Raw genomic sequence first — 17728 nt, 5'->3', positions numbered from 1 at the left:
TGAGAAACAGATCAACAAACCAAAAACAAGGAAATCCATCAAAAACATCAAAGAAATCCATCACATCAATAGGGACCAAAGTCAAAGGGGATAATCAGTAGAGCTTGAGCTTGCAGCTTCATCAACACCAGAAACCGAATTGCCACTTGTCTCATCATTGTCTGCAGACCTCTCACTGGAGGTGTGGGCTTCAGCTTCCTTAGCATGTTCAATATTTTCACCTTCAGCCTGCTCCAAGCTTGCAATCAAGGCTTCCAACGATTGTTTCCTAGTTGTTGCTACCCTTATCCCTTCACCCAACTCTTTGCAAGTCTCCTTAAGCTCAGCAATTGTTCCAACTTTTGAGGCTGGCTTTTTCATGGAAGATGTCATGACAATGTCCTCGACATGACTGCCTTCAAAAAATTTATAGTGCACAGACAGAGCAGGTTTTCTTCTACTAGGTAAGTTATTAGAGCATAAAATACCAGGGTGTTGATTTAGGATAATCCCACAGATCATAGAGGGAAAGGCAATAGGCAGCTTAACTGCATTAGTAGATGCATGCTTGATGATTTGTTCAAACATAAATCTACCATAGTCAAAATTCACTTTGGTTCCAACAGCAAAAATAAACCTTCCCAGGGTATTAGCAATGGTGGAAATATGGTTGGTATGGACCCAATTTGTAGCTCCTATTTTATGTAATATAGCATACTTGACAGTCAACTTCCCAGCAGGAAGATGCTTTTTAATAGGCCAACCTTTCACATGCCTAGTTGTAATCTCTCTACTGACCTTATTGTCTGTAGCTTTTAATTCACCTGCACCCTCAATTTTTCTTCCTAGAAAATTATTATAACAGTGGGAGAGAATGTGATACACTTACCCCTCACAAACACCTTGCAAAATTCCTTGCTATTCTTATCAGCAATATCCTCAGGAATGTTGACAATGAATTCCTTAACTAAACCCTCATAGCATTGAGAGAACCCAACCATAGTCTTCAATAACCTAGCAGCCTTTATTAGGTCCATGACCTCCTTGACATCAGCAGCATCTTTTCCCAACTCCTTTTTCACAACCACCCTTATTTGAATCACAAATTTCCACTTGGCAGCTCCATCCTCAAGATGGAAAGAGATGTTATCCAAATGAACAACAACAACTTTAACAGGAGACTTCCTAGCAGTGGTTTTCTTCACAGGCGAGATGTCAGGGACATCTTCCTCAACATCCTCTTCAGACGCATAATCTTCTCTGACCTTCCTCTTCTTCACTTCAACCTTGCTCCAAGACTTGGAGGGACCATTACCAGGAGTCTTCTTAGCTTTTCTAATTGACATAAGTTCAGCCACAGATCTTCCTTTTCGAGTCTTCATGCATTTAGCCACACTTGGCTTTAAGTGATGAAGTAAACTCTCCTCTTGATCATCAGACCTATCATCCTCTAGGTCAATCACATTGTTTGCATCATCATGCTTCTAAGAGTGGGAAGCATTGACAATTTTAGATGCCATAGATTTTCCTTTTTCAGACATAGTTTTCCCTAGAGAGCACAACCCTTCAGCAGCCATGTCCTTCTCAGAACTGGAGGAATTGTCATCCTTCTCACTATGTTGTTCAACCTCAGGAGAGGGGTACATTTTAGACAGGGGAGTAGAGACTCCCTTCACAGAATTTCCTTCATTAAGGATTCTAGTGACTAGGTTTCTTATAACATGATCATTGTGGTGTATATCTTCCTTAGAATTAGTGGCAGGAGTTGAGCCAGAAGGAATACTAGAGATGTTACCTTGATTGGGGCATGCAGAAGCTGAGGCATCCATGGGTTGGTTCAAATCAATGGCCTCACAGGGAATGACAGAGAGAGGAACAACATCTAGAATCTCATCATCGGGAATGTCCATGGGAGGAGCGCTAACTTTTTGAGTAGACTTAGTAATTTTTGAAGTAGAAGTATATTGATGTTGTGACATTTTGGAGTTTTTCTTGAAAAAGTGCAATTGCCCTAGCAGAGGTGTGTGAAGAAGGAACAGGAAGATGAAAGAGTTGGAGTAGGTAGTGAGGTTATGGGGGTAGCGTGTGAAGATGTAATAGATGGTATTTCCAAAACTAGGTGATGTTTTACCATAATGGGGGCGCTTTATTTTAGCCACAAAGACACTAATTTTCTTACTTTTTGCACTCCATATTAATTGCTACAAGTATTCATATATGCAAATCCCTAATTTTCCTCTCAAGACTTCAAACTGATTTGCATCCAAGGCCTTTGTAAAAATATCAGCTAACTGCATCTCAGTAGCAACATGCTCTAAGGCTACAATCTTATCCTCCACGAGTTCTCTAATAAAATGGTGACGGATATCAATATTTTTTATCCTACTATGCTGAATAGGATTCTTTGAGATGTTTAGAGCACTTAGATTGCCACAGTACAATGTCATGACATCTTGTGTGACATTGTATTCAGTCATCATTTGTTTCATCCATACCAGTTGAGAACAACTACTTCCAGCTGCTATGCATTCAGCTTCAGCAGTAGACAGAGAAACACAATTTTGCTTCGTACTAAACCATGATATTAAATTGTTCCCCAAGAAGAAGCATCCTTTTGATGTGCTTTTCCTATCATCAGCACTTCCAGCCCAATCAGTATCACAATATCCAGACAACACATATTCAGATCCATGAGTGTATAACATCCCATAGTCACTACTGCCATTGACACGTTTCAGGGTCCTTTTCACTTGGTTTATACGGCTCACCTTTGGTTCAGCTTGATATCTAGCACATACACCTACAATAAAAGCAATGTCAGGTCTGCTTACTATAAGATATAGCAGACTCCCTATCATGCTTCTGTAGAGACTTTGATTCATATTGACACCATTATCATCATTTGACACTTTCAGATGAGTAGGAGCAGGTGTCCTCTTATGGCTCGCATTCTCTATGCCAAACTTCTTAACAATATTCTTGGCATATTTACTTTGAGATAGAAAGATAGAATCTTCCATCTGCTTGACTTGCAAGCCAAGAAAATAGGTTAGTTCTCCAACAAGGCTCATTTCAAATTCATACTGCATTTGTGTAAGACCCCGATTTTGACCCGAAGATCCCTCATGAAATTTCATCATAAGCATTAGCATTGGGATCATACCTTGGCATCCTCCTTACCCCTCTTTCATTGGGTTTGTTTTGGGAGGGATCACCAAGAACTTTGTAATTGTATCATACTTGTATTATCATTTTACTAACCAAAATACCAAAAATATGTATTTGCATTTGCCTAACTCTTTTGTAGGTAGGGCATGATCCCATTGATCTATCAAGTTCATATCTAGGGTTTGAGACCCTCATGACAAAGAATACAACCATGAATTTATACAAGAATGGTTATGAGCATCATATATGAATCCCAATGATTTCTACATGTTATATTGATCAAGTATTCTTCAAGATTTTGAGGGTGATTTGCCTTGGAAACCCTAGTATTACTGGGTATCTTTAGTAACTTCTCCAAAAAGCTATCTCACCAATTGATAAAATTTCTCAAGGTACACTTCAAAATTCATCATCTTATGCATATATGATCTACCAAGGGCCTAGAAAGTAAATATAATTGAAGGTTGGCAAGTTGGTTGATGGTGGTTGACCAGATGAGTTCATCTGATAAAAACTGGGTCTCCTTAGACCCTATCTCCTTCTATTTTCACCATAGGAAAATGATTCCAATAGAAAACTTACTGTAAATGACATTTCAAACAACTTTCATGTTTAGACCTAGAGCTAGTTTTTCTTTGAAAATCATCTTCTACGTTGAAACATTATAGGTCATTTTGTCTAAACCCTAATTTGAAAGTCAACTTCCTAAGGCCATAACTTGCTCAATTTTTTATGAGATGAAATATTTCCAAGTTGAGCAATCAAATTAAAGATGTCTAATTAAACTTTTATGTTTGGAGTGATAGTTAGTTCAACTTTTCTGAGCATGTGATATGAGGCTACATTATAGGTCACTTTTGACCTATACCATTGAGCAAGTGATTTTTCCAAACTTCAAAAATGCATAACTCTATCATTTAAAATCCAAATGACATGACATTTGTGACCATTTTGAAGTTCTTTGAAAGAGCTACAACTTTTATGAAGACAGGTTTCTCATTTGAAGCTCACATAAAAAGTTAAGCAAGGTGGAATACTGAGACATATGGCTTGATACTTAGAAAAATATTGATATGTTAAACATTTCCAAACTTCCACCTCAAAATTCTTCATGATACAAACTTCAAATGTAAAAGTGTTGAACATGAAAGTTGTTCCTCTTGATCTCACCTTTCTAAAAATCCCAAATTCATCCATTTTGGACAAGAAATGAATAGGATGCGCATGGCATGAACATGGTATCATCATTTGGCAAGATTGAACTTCAAACATCCATGCACAACTGCCTAGCATTCCAACATGACTTCAGCCTTGCTTACACTCAATTATGGATCAGATGGAGTGATTTCATGAGCCTGTGCACGCCCATGCACTCATGCATCACACATTGCCAATTTTGGAAGTTCGCTTCAAGTGTGCAAATATCAATTGAATTGGCTATAAATAGAGCCCTCTTGCATCAGAATTTCACACAGATTTGCGCTAGCTTGGATCCCAAACCTCTAACCCTCTCATTCCAAAGGATAATCCTGAGAATTTCACTTGAAATTGAGTTTGAATTCTCACTGTTTTGAGATTTAAAACTCCAGGGATCCAAGACCTTTTGTGCATTCCATTCTACTAAGCATTTGGAGTGAGATCAAGCATGAGCCAAGGCAAGAACAGTTGAATCCAGACCTACATTGAAGGTATTTTTCATAATTTTTCATCTCTTAGATTCTCTCTCAATCTTGCTCAATTCTCTTGATTCTTTGGTTGTCTGAAGTCCTACCAATGTAGGCAAGAAGATTGAGTTGCTTTGAGGCCAAATCAAAGCAACTCAGTTCACGTACCTCAAATTTCAACTCCATGTATCTCTCAATATACTTGGAGTTAGGATGAATTGAGGTCAGATCCGTGCTCTACGCCATTTTTCCTTTCAGATCATGTCCTCCTTTTTCATTTTTTTTTATGGTGATGAGTGAACCAGTCTGGCCAGGGTCGCCGGAGAAGACGACCGACCTTTGGACGCCGGTGATGTGTTGGCTTGGTTCTGAGCCATTGATCTCATTTGAATTGTTTTAATCACGAGTGTGCATAGTAATTACCTTTCCTGTGGCGCATTAACTCAAGATCACAATGGAACGCGCACTGGTGGCCACTTGATCTGCCATCTCAATTAATGAGGGAGATCAAGTGGCTCACGTTTTTTGGTTATTTTCTAATTTTCTTTTATTCCTTTTATTTTATTTAATTCATATTAATTTTAATATTGATCCAAAAAATATAAAAATTTCAAATATTTTCCTCTTTCATATTCTGAATTAGAATTATGTTTTGGATCATTATTAATATTTTTCATGATTTAATTGATTTTTCATTTGTTTTTAATTGTTTAAAAATACTTTTAAGTCTTTTAAAATTCTGAAAAAATTTCTCCAAAGTCCTTTGACCTTGTTTGACCTATGATAAATCTCATGACCATTTATTTGGTGTTTTGATGAGATTTTAGGAATTTGACAAACCATATTTAATTTAAATGCCTTATTTTAGTATTTTAATTTGATTAAATGCCAAATAATTTTGTTGACCAATTGTGATGACTTGTTTGAGTTTGAATATTGTTGTTGGGCCTTGATCGAGGTTGATTTGGCCTTCTTTCCTTTCTTTGGAAGATGTTTTGGTTCAAGGATCCATGCTTGTGATAAGTGGGTTGAGTATTCTCCAAAGAATGTCTTAAAATAAAAAGCAAAAGTAAAACAATAATAACTTCTAACCTATTAACTACTAACTTTTAATTTCAAGCCATTTACTTTAATTCCATTTAATTCTAGCTTTTATACATTTGTCATTTTTCATATCATTCTAATTGTTTATGTTAATGCAATTTTCACTTTGTCCACTTGGACCATATTGTGTGATATATTGTTTGTGTATACTTTGCTTGTTTGTGTGGTCTTTGACCATTAGTGTACATAATAACAACAAAAACCCTAAAAAACATTTGTGTGGACTGTTGGCTTGATCTTGGACAAATGAACTTAGAACTTAGGCAATATTCCTATGCTAAAGGGCTTGGCCAATGCCAGCTTATTGTGAAACCAAGTGCTTGCAATTTGTAACTTCATCTGATGCATCATTCAAGATCCTTCTAAGTTCATCTGCAACATGATCATTATGAAGCTGTTATTTTGAACCTGTGACTTGTGGAATTCATCTACTACATGGGCTACCTTGAAGAAGATCATGGAATGGATAAGCTTGGATGCCTTTCTCTTCAAGATAATATAATGGTGCATTTGTGTGTTGCTTGATTCTAAAAGTCCAAGGGAATTCTGGGTTTCTATTGACATTCTTGTCTATTTGATTGTTACCCATTTGGTCAGATCTTTTCAACTCTAAACTTTTAATTTTTGTACATAGGATAGTCTCTTCATCTCTTCCCCACTTCTTTAATTTCAAAATCTCTCCCTCTCTTTTTCAAAACCTTCTTTGATTGAACTTATTTTGTTCTAAACTTCGACCACTTTTGCAAAAAAGATAGAAACTGTGGCCTTATGCCATTGCATTTTCAAATTTCTTTTCTTAAATCAAACTTGTAAACAAACTTAACTATAATTGACTTAAACTTTCAAAAAGCCAAAAAGAATTAACTCATTCAAACCGTTTTTAGGGCTTTGTGCCTTTCAAACTTAAATTTTGTTAAAAGCAATGCATCCACTTTGAAATTTGTATCAAGAACTACGAGGGTTGATCCCTCCTTTTTATGTTGTTGCGTAGGCATAAGCCCGAAAGGCTTGTCAAACACACAAATATAATTAATAAATTCTTTTCTCATCCCCTTATTTTATGTGTTTGTAAACAACACTTTGTACCAAGTACATAGGCATGCAAAAAGGGCTCCCTAGGAGTATCTAGGACACTATGGGTGTTAACACCTTCCCTCTGTGTAACCAACCCCCTTACCTGTAATCTCTGACATTTTATTAGTTTTGATTTGAAAACTTCTTACTTTTGGGTTTTGTTCGTACTTTTTCCCTTTTCCCTTGGAAACAATAAAAGCGTGGTGGTGACTCTTATTATTTGATCTCTAGCTTATCCATAGCTTGATGATCAGGAATTTACCGCTACAGGAATTAAGTGGCGACTCTGCTGGGGAGTAGTCTCCAGTGGGCTAGCCTACTTTTTCTATGAATATATTTGTATATATCTGATGTTTGTATATATGTATGTGTGATATAATCTGCTTGTTATGCTTGGTGATTTTTGAGTGGTGAGATAAGTTCTAACCTGAACTTGAGTGCAATTAAGATAGGAGGATGGTATAGTCATGTTTGACTTGTGTGGAGTAGTCCTTAACAAGTTGGCTTGAGATCCATCTGCTCAATGGAGACTCTTTTGGATTTGGAAATGTCACACAAGTATTTGAGGTTAGGCATTACTATCTCTAATTTGGGTTTGAGAAGCTGAGGACCGTAGAAAATTTACCCCCTTTTGGCCTATTTAGGAAGTAGTGCGGAAATTGTTCAAGTGTAGACTTGATAACAGTTGTTACGCGATACTACACTCATACGAGTTTCTCTTGAGAATATTATCGGTTGATGATCAGTCATCTTAACCTGTAATATCCGATAGATGGAATTAAGACTCTGGGAATTTTTAGAACATGATCTACAAGTTTTTATCCTTAGTTAACTCCTTTTGGATGGTTCTTATCTTGACCTCATGCTCGTGACTTACAACAAACCCTTGATTCTTGGTTGATCCAATCAAGTCTTATCAATATCAATGGAACTTGGGTGTTTATAAGGTGAAAACAATAATCTACCAAAAGGGATGATTGATCTTGACAATGACTTGATTCATCCCTTGACCTTTGTTTGCCTTGTGTGTGATCCCTTATTTGTGATTGTTGCATTCATGCATTCGTGCGCATCGTAACATTCATCACACAAAAATTTCAAGGAACTGAGGTATTATTTGCAAATATTTTCAGACAATGGATTATGGACGAAGGAACACTAAGAAGTACAATTTCAGATGTCCCGACTTGAAAGAGTTAAGGAAGCTAGCAACTTTTGTATTAGATCCCTTGAAATTCAAACAACGTCATGGGAAGCTTTTGTCTATCTTGTCTGCTGATGTGGTTGAAGGACTTCTGAGTGTGCTAGTGCAGTTCTATGATCCTCTCTACCGCTGTTTCACTTTCTTAGATTTTCAGCTTGTGCCTACCTTGGAGGAGTATTCTCATCTTTTGGGGATACCTGTTTCTAGTAGAGTGCCTTTAATGGATTGGAGGAGACCCCCAGATCTAGTATTATTGCTGAAGCTCTTCACTTGAAGAAGTCTGAGATAGAGACTCATTGGGTGAAGAAAGGAGGATTATTTGGGTTGCCATCTGATTTCCTCATCAAGGAAGCTACTGCATTTGCTCAAGCCGGTAGTGTGGATATGTTTGAAGCTATCTTTGTGTTTCTCATTTATGGATTAGCTTTGTTCCCTAACATTGACAGTTTTGTTGATGTTAACGCCATTAGACTTTTCTTGATTGGGAATCCTATGCCTACTTTGTTGGGTGATATGTATTTCTCTTTGCATCTAAGGAATTCTAAGGATGGTGGAACTATTGTTTGTTACATTCCTCTTCTGTACAAGTGGTTTATTTCGCACTTGCCTCAGACACCTCCTTTTGTGGAGAACAAACAATGTCTAAGGTGGTCTCAGAGACTTATATCTCTCACTAATGATGATATAGTTTGGTATGATCCGTCTTTAAGCAGTTTGGAGATCATTGATAGTTGTGGTAAATTCTCTAATGTGCCTCTCATTGGTACACAAGGAGGAATTAACTACAACCCTGCTTTGGCTCGTCGTCAACTTGGGTTCCCCTTGACAGACACGCCTAATAACATGTCGTTAGAATGTATTTTCTATCAAGAGGGTAAGGATTCCCAACATTTGAAGCAGAAGATTGTGCATGCTTGGCATAATGTGCGTAGGAAAGGAAGATCCGAGCTTGGTCCGCATAATTGTGTAGCTTTGGAAGCTTACACTCTTTGGGTGAAGAAGAGAGATTTGGAGTTGAAGATGCCTTATCCTTGTGAAAGACCTATGTCTATGGTTGTGGTTGAGCCATTAACTCTCCCTAACCAAGATGTAGAGGAGTTGGAAGACGCACTGATCAAGATGAAGCAAGAGAAAGATATGTAGGAAGAGCATTTCCGTGCTTTGAGCAAGAAGCATGAAGAGTTGCAATTGGAGTCTAAGGACAAAGATGCGCTTATTGAGCTACTTGAAGATCGAGTGACGAAGAGACAGAGAGAACCAGAGGTTTCATCTTCTAGCATGCCTCAGCCTTACGTTGCTTTGAAGAAGATTGTTGATCAGCTTGTCCTCGAGAAGACTCATATGAAGGCTTCTTTTGAGACTGAGATCCGTCGCGTTCGAAGGAAGTACGCGCCTACAGCCATATCTTTTGACATTGTTGTTAGGGATCCTTAGGATGACTAGTCTCCTTTTCTCTTGTACTTTTCATTTGGTTTCTAAAATTGTACTCAGTCTAATCCTTCCAATTTATATAAATGAAAAGAGATTTTTGGGCATATCAAATTGTTGCAATTTCCATTTAAATATATAAATTTGCAAATGATATAGTAAGTTCCTTGAAAATAAAAATAATCAAGCATTGCATTTCATGCATCATTTGCATAAGCAGGTTTTCGCCAGATGTCTGATTGGTGTTTCTTCCGTGCTTTAGCCAAGCTGACTCACCGGTACAATACCCGAGCCAATCATCTGAGAATCATGGAGCATCTAGAGCAAGAGAACAGAGAGATGAAGGACGAGATCACCCGCCTGACTGCCATGATGGAGTCAGTTCTAGCTGCTCAAAGTCAATCTTCTCCAACGCCTGCAACTCCTCCTGCGAGGACTATTATTTTAGAGGTGGCTACCTCTACCATGCCTGCTGTTGCCGCCCATTTCGCACCAACTATGCTTGCCGGATTCCCGTGGGGAATGCCGTACAATTTTGTGCCTGAAGGCTTTGCGCCTACCTTTGCTTCCATGACGACATCTAGCCCAGTCATGTCCGTGTTACCTCCCGTTGTGCACACTTTGCCTCGCGTAGAGGACACCATCTATCATTTCGAGCCGTCTGAGGGTCCAGATGTATATGAAAAGATGGATGAAATGAAAGATCAGTTTCTTGAGTTGCGCAAGGAATTGAAGACGCTGAGAGGTAAAGATTTGTTTGGGAAGAGTGTTGCCGAGTTGTGTTTGGTGCCCAACATCAAGATCCCAATGAAGTTCAAAGTGCCTGGCTTTGAAAAATATAAGGGGAACTCTTGTCCGCTTAGTCATCTTGTGATGTATGCTCGCAAGATGTCTACTCAGACCGACAATGATCAATTGCTTATTCACTACTTCCAAGATAGTTTGACCGGTGTTCCGCTTCGTTGGTATATGGGATTGGACAGTGCCGGCATCCGCACTTTCAACGACTTAGGAGAGGCTTTTGTCAAGCAGTATAAGTATAATGTGGACATGGCGCCAGATAGAGACCAGCTGAGGTCTATGTCTCAGAAGGACAAAGAGACATTTAAAGAGTATGTGCAGCGATGGAGGGAGTTGGTTGCCCAGGTCACTCCTCCTTTGGAGGAAAAAGAAATGACAAAGATCTTCTTGAAAACTCTGAGTTCATTTTACTATGAACGAATGATTGCTAGTGCCCCCGGTGACTTTACCGAAATGGTAAACATGGGGATGAGGCTTGAGGAAGGAGTCCGAGAGGGACGTTTGTCAAGAGATGAGGCATCAACAAGCAAGAGGTATGGTAGCAATTTCGATAAGAAGAAAGACAGTGAGACTAATGCAATAAGTAGTGGAAGGCAGAGGAGGCCTCAGATCAGAAGGAATCCAACATCCCGTCAACATCATCATCATCAAGTATCTTCCGTTATCCCGGTATTTTCTAATCAACAAGCAACACTAGTTCAACAACAACAACGTCAACAACAACAACCTCAATAAAGAACAAACACCTACAACAACAACAATACCAACAGCAATCATCAGCAACAAAACTTTGAAAGGAAGAAGGTCTCTTTTGACCCGATTCCTATGTCTTACGCAGAGCTTTATCCATCTTTGGTTCTCAAGAACCTGATCCAACCAAGAAACCTGCCACAAATTCCAGAACGACTTCCTTGGTGGTATAAACCTGAGCTCTGTTGTGCTTTTCATCAAGGAGCACTCGGGCATGACATTGAAAATTGTTACCCATTGAAGTATGAGGTTCAGAAATTAATGAAGAGTGGTATGGTGTCCTTCGAGGACCGTGCGCCGAATGTGAAAGCGAACTCGTTGCCCGCTCATGGGAACTCTTATGTGAATATGGTGGATGGTTGTCCTAGAGAGTTCAAAGTTTTTGATGTGCGTTTTATCAGGAGGTCCTTAGTGCAGATGCATAAGGATGTTTGTTTGGTAAGTGAATGTGAGCACGACCATGATGGTTGTGCTATTTGTAGTTTTAACCCGAGGGGTTGTGAGGTTATGAAAAAGGACATCCAACGACTGATGGAAGAAAGCATGATCCAAATTGTTCAATCCCATCATGTAGATTACGATGTTAATGTCATAGTGCTTGTTTTCAAGCAGTCTGAGAAGTTGGTGATTCAGTATGACTCCAGTAACAACAATAGTCAAAGATCAGTATCACTGTCGGTAATACGGTTAGCAATCCAGTCATGTATTCATCTGATAAAACTGTGTCGTATCAGTATAATGCAACAATTATGAAGGATGGTCAAGAGGTCTCGTTGCCTATGACTAGTTCAGTGGTGAGCATTGTTGATGTTACTAAGGTGACCCGCAGTGGTCGAGTGTTTGGGCCGGTGTTCCCAAAGGATAAAGAAGAAGAAGTTGTGAGTAAGAAAGTGGAAGTGCCTGTTGAAAGCCCAGTTGGTTGTTCAAAAGATAAGTCTGGTGAATCCAGCAACTTGAAACCCAATGATGATGATGAGGTACTTCGTTTGATTAAAAGGAACGAGTTTAATGTGGTTGAGCAGCTGCTCCAAACCCCCTCAAAGATCTCAGTATTGTTTCTGCTCATGAATTCTGAAGCACACAGAGAAGAACTGCAGAGAGTCCTAGAACAAGCTTTTGTAGAACATGATGTTATAGTGAATCATTTCGATTATATAGTAGCTAACATCATTTCTTGCAATAATCTCAGTTTCTGTGATGAATAACTCCCTGAGGAGGGAAGGAATATGGCTTTGTAAATTTCTATGAATTGCAAAGAGGATGCTTTGTCAAATGTGCTTGTTGACACCGGTTCGTCATTAAATGTGCTTCCGAAATCAACTTTGTCAAAGTTATCTTAACAAGGAGCGCCTATGAGGTATAGCGGTGTAATTGTTAAAGCGTTTGATGGTTCGCGCAAAACGGTTATTGGTGAAGTGGACCTTCCAGTTAAGATAGGTCCGAGTGATTTTCAGATTACTTTTTAAGTAATGGATATCCACCCGACCAACAGTTGCTTATTGGGAAGGCCATGGATTCATGAGGCGGGAGCTGTTACTTCCATTCTACATCAGAAATTGAAATTTGTCAAGAATGGATATCTTGTGATTGTTGGTGGAGAGAAGGCGTTATTGGTTAGCCATTTGTCATCTTTCTCTTATGTGGAAGTTGAGGATGAGGTTGGAACTCCGTTCCAAGCCTTATCTATTACTGCTGAGAAGAGAGTTGGGGCACCTATGTCCTCATTGAAAGATGCTCAAAAGATTGTGGAAGAAGGCAATGTTGATCAGTGGGGGAACATGGTAGAGGTCTCCGACAACAAAGGAAGAATCGACTTGGGGTTCCAAAAAGGTTCATCAACTGCAAGGTCTGAATATATGTAACTTAGCTTCCGTAGCGGAGGGTTCATTCATGGCAATGAACAACACTTAGCTGTTGTGCTAGAGGATGACGAAGAGGAAGACTGCACCAATTTTGTGACGCATGGAAAGGCTTGCAACAATTGGATTACTGTTGATATTCCTGTTATTTTGCATCGATCTAAGTAATTGCTTTTATATGTTTTAAAATCCTTCTCCTATGCCTAAGGGAGAAGTGAACATTGTTTGGGCATCTTCAAATTGATCATCAATAATATCAATTCTATTCATCTACATCTATGATGTTTGTTTTTACTTTTTGCTTTATTCTGAAAATGGTAATCACAAAAAACATAAATAAACAATATAATTGTCCATCTGCATAATATTTGGTCACAAATTCACTTCTCTAACATCAGAATATTAAATCATTATGCAGGTTGGTTCCTAACCCCATTGAATACAATGATCCTTCTCCTTCTCCAAATTTTGAATTCCCTGTGTTTAAGGCCCAGGAGGAAAGTGATGTAGAAGTGAGTGACGAATTATCTCGTCTTCTTGAGCAAGATAAAAAGACTATTTAGTCGTTCGAAGAGCAGGTCGAGTAAGTCAATTTGGGTTCCGATGATGATGTGAAGGAAGTCAAGAAATACTTCGCCTAAAGAGAAAAAAAGAACAGCTCGCTAAGTTGAAAACCCGAAAGGGCGGCTTAGGCAAAAATGAGCGTCTCGGTGGATTGAAAACCCGAAAGGGAGATCCAGGAAAAAATTAGAGACATAAAAACAGAAAGAATTTCCCGATAAGTTGAGTACCCCACCCTGGGGAAACTTACGCAAAAATTAGGGATTATGGCAAGTAACTGCATTCTGCCGATCTTCAGTGTTTTGAGAACTTGATTGAGTACAAGGGTTGACATCAATTCTTCACCCCAGAAGCGGTCGAGAGCACAGTGGATATCAAGAGTTGGTAGAAGGATTAAGGATCATTTGTATTCAATGTAGCCCTTTTCCATGTAAATTATCATTTTCAACTTTGTAAAAATCTATGGAGTCTTGTCATTTACAGATTACCATTCTATCAAATAAAGTTGAGCTTTTATCCAATTATTTCTACTCTTATTTCTTTCAGCCGATAGTTTAAATTTTATTATGATCATTTTTTGAAAATTTAAAATTTTTTAAAGCTCTTTTTCTTAAAACATATAAAAAGTAAGAATTTTCCAAAGCAATTTAAAGAAATATCAACAGCATTCCGATGGATAATAAGTCCTTGAGTGCGAAACATCAGAGGTTCTCCAAGCAGTTAACCTTTCAGGTATCCCTAGAAGATTGTGTTGATTCAGTTCCTCAACGGAATTTTTTATTCCCCAGTAGAGCTTTGTTCTTTTTCCTCAGTTGAGTTGGTTGATTCAGGTACCCTGCGACTTGTCTCCCCTGATAGAGTTTTTGCATTCCCCAGTGGAGTTTAGTTTCCTTCAGCAGAAGTGGTTGATCTCACCAGTAGATCGCATGGTTTCCTCGCCAATCGCTAGTCGACTTGCTCCCTAGTCAGAGTTTCCTCCTGGTTCCTGAGCAGTTTGTTTTCCCTGTAGGGTTGTCTCCCATTTTTATGGTGTTGACCTAAAATTCCCCACAAGTTTGGTGACATTTCTCTTTCCTCATCAGATCTCCTCCTTCCCTAGTTAGGGTTGAGCTTTTTTGGATGGATGATCTCTTTGTTCTCCAGAAGTTGTCTCCATATTTTGTGGATTCACCGAGGATTGTACCGATGATTCAAATTCTTTGTGACACCTTTGTATCCTTTGTGATCGTTTTGTCAGCATAATCATCACATACATATACATTCATATTTGCATATTCTCATATCTGATTAAATTATTGGTTTGAGATTCTCATTCCCTGTATGGCGGTACTTTATCCCCGTACAAATTTCGGTGTCTGTCCTCCCTCAATTGTAGAGTGTCAGCCCCTTAGGCAGAAAGACTTTAACCTTTCTCCTCTTCCCCCACTGAGTTGTTTCCTCGTGGATGATTATCACTTCAGTTTCCTCCCTAGTTGTTTATCTGGATGGAACCGCTCCCCTTGAGTTATGTCCTCATTGGGTTGAGTCTTGATTGACTGTTTTCTTTCTATCTCTTACCTAGATAGATACTCTGAGTCCCTTAAGAGTCTATTACCCAGTAACTTGTAATATTCTTCTTAGTTTGCCGTTTTTTACTTATTTCCTAGTACCCGACAAAAGTACACCAGCTTTCCCAGCAGTAGAGTCCTTAGTGGATCTGATTATCTAGAAAGTACATCCTTTATATGTTCACCCTAACTGGTGACGGGTATCTTTCTCTCTCCTGCTTGAGTCTATCCTTGATATGTTCATCCTAACCGATGACGGATATTCTCTTTTCGGTATTCTACCTAGTAAAAAGGTAGTTGTAATCCATATTCTTGCTTCCCAGAGAGTTAATCCTTGATATGTTCATCCTAATCGATGACGGGTTTCCTTCTCTTTGCGATCAACTATCCAGTAACCGGTAGTTGTAAATCCTGCTTTTGTTCCCCGCAGAGTTTATCCTTGATATGTTCACTTTAACCAGTGACGGATTCTTTCTCTTGGTATTCTATCCAGTAACTGATAGATGCAATTCCTATTTTATCCCCTCTCAGAGTCTATCCTTAATATGTTCATCCTAATCGGTGACGGATTTTCTCTTTGATGGTCTTCTATCCAGCATTCGATAGATGTAATTCCTAATTTTTTTTCAGTTGGTCTATCCTTGATATGTTCATCTTAATCGATGACGGGTATCCTCCTTGACAATCCCAGGCAAGTCTATCCTTGATATGTTCATCCTAACCGATGACGGATTTTCTTCCCTGTTGAGTTTATCCTTGATATGTTCATCCTAACCGATGATGGATACTCTCACCCTTGGTCTTCTGCCCAGTAACTGGTAGTTGTAAATCCTATTTTCTGCAGTTCTCCCCAGCAAGGCTATTCTTACCCAGTAACCGGTAATGAATATTCCTTTCTGTTGTTTCCTCAGCGAGTCATCCTTGATATGTTCATCCTAATCGATGACGGATGTTCTCTCTGTCAGATTTTTATTATCTCCTTACCCAGTAACAAGTAGCAGATAATAGATTTTTGCTCCTCCTGTGTTGAAGTTTATTTTCTCACCAATTAAGTTGAGTGCGCATTTCCTTAGCGAAATCGCTTTTCCCTGCATGATTCAAGTATTTCAGTTTTTATCCTGACTTACTCGTATCCTCTGCAGATGTTGTCAGTTCCCCGACAGAGTCTTTTCCATGTTTGTATGGAATTCCTCGAGTCCCCCAGGAGTTTTGAGTCGTAGCATGGCCTACGCATAACTCCTTTACTCCCCTAGAGTCTATGTCTCCCCAGTGAGTTTTCCTTACGGAATGCATTTTACTCCTTCGTACTTTCGGTCTCTCCGATTTCTTTTCCTTTGTGGCAATATTTCCCCATAAAGAATTTACTTTTGCATTCATATCATATGCATCATGAGGTCTCTTAGGGACCAATTTTTTTTCTAGATGTTCTTATTTAAGCCCATTCTACTGAGTCGACATGAATACTTTAACCTTTGCCTCCTCAGTTAGAATGTACTTAAATAGGGGCAGCTGTAAGACCCCAATTTTGACCCTAAGATCCCTCATGCAATTTCATCATAAGCATTAGCATTGGGATCATACCTTGGCATCCTCCTTACCCCTCTTTCATTGGGTTTGTTTTGGGAGGGATCACCAAGCACTTTGTGATTGTATCATACTTGTATTATCATTTTACTAACCAAAATACCAAAAATATGTCTTTGCATTTGCCTAACTCTTTTGTAGGTAGGGCATGATCCCATTGATCTATCAAGTCCATATCTAGGGTTTGAGACCCTCATGACAAAGAGTACAACCATGAATTGATACAAGAATGGTTATGAGCATCATATATGAGTCCCAATGATTTCTACATGTTATATTGATCATGTTTTCTTCAAGAGTTTGAGGGTGATTTTCCTTGGAAACCCTAGTTTGACTAGGTATCTTGAGTAACTTCTCCAACAAGCTATCTCAAGGGACACTTAAAAATTCATCATCTTATGCATATATGATCTACCATGAGCCTAGAAAGTCAAGATAATTGAAGGTTGGCAAGTTGGTTGATGGTGGTTGACCAGATGAATTCATCTGATCAAAACTGGGTCTCCCTAGACACTATCTCTTACAATTTTCACCATATGAAAATGATTCCAAGAGAAACCTTACTGTAAATGACATTTCAAACAACTTTCATGTTTAGACCTAGAGCTAGTTTTTCTTTGAAAATCATCTTCTATGTTGAGACATTATAGGTCATTTTGTCTAAACCCTAATTTGAAAGTCAACTTCCTAAGGCCATAACTTGCTCAATTTTTATGATGTGAAATATTTCAAAGTTGCACAATCAAATTAAAGATGTCTAATTCAACTTTTATGTTTGGAGTGATAGCTAATTCAACTTTTATGAGCATGTGATATGAGGCTACATTATAGGTCACTTTTGACCTATACCATTGAACAAGTGATTTTTCCAAACTTCAAAAATGCATAACTTTATCATTTCAAATCCAAATGACATGACATTTATGACCATTTTAAAGGTCTTTGAAAGAGCTACAACTTTGGTGAATACACTTTTCTCATTTGAAGCTCACATAAAAAGTTAAG

The sequence above is a fragment of the Lathyrus oleraceus genome, chromosome 4, assembly GCF_024323335.1.
Source record: "Lathyrus oleraceus cultivar Zhongwan6 chromosome 4, CAAS_Psat_ZW6_1.0, whole genome shotgun sequence".
Classification (NCBI taxonomy): Eukaryota; Viridiplantae; Streptophyta; class Magnoliopsida; order Fabales; family Fabaceae; genus Lathyrus; species Lathyrus oleraceus.
Note: the sequence above shows the minus strand (reverse complement) of the source record.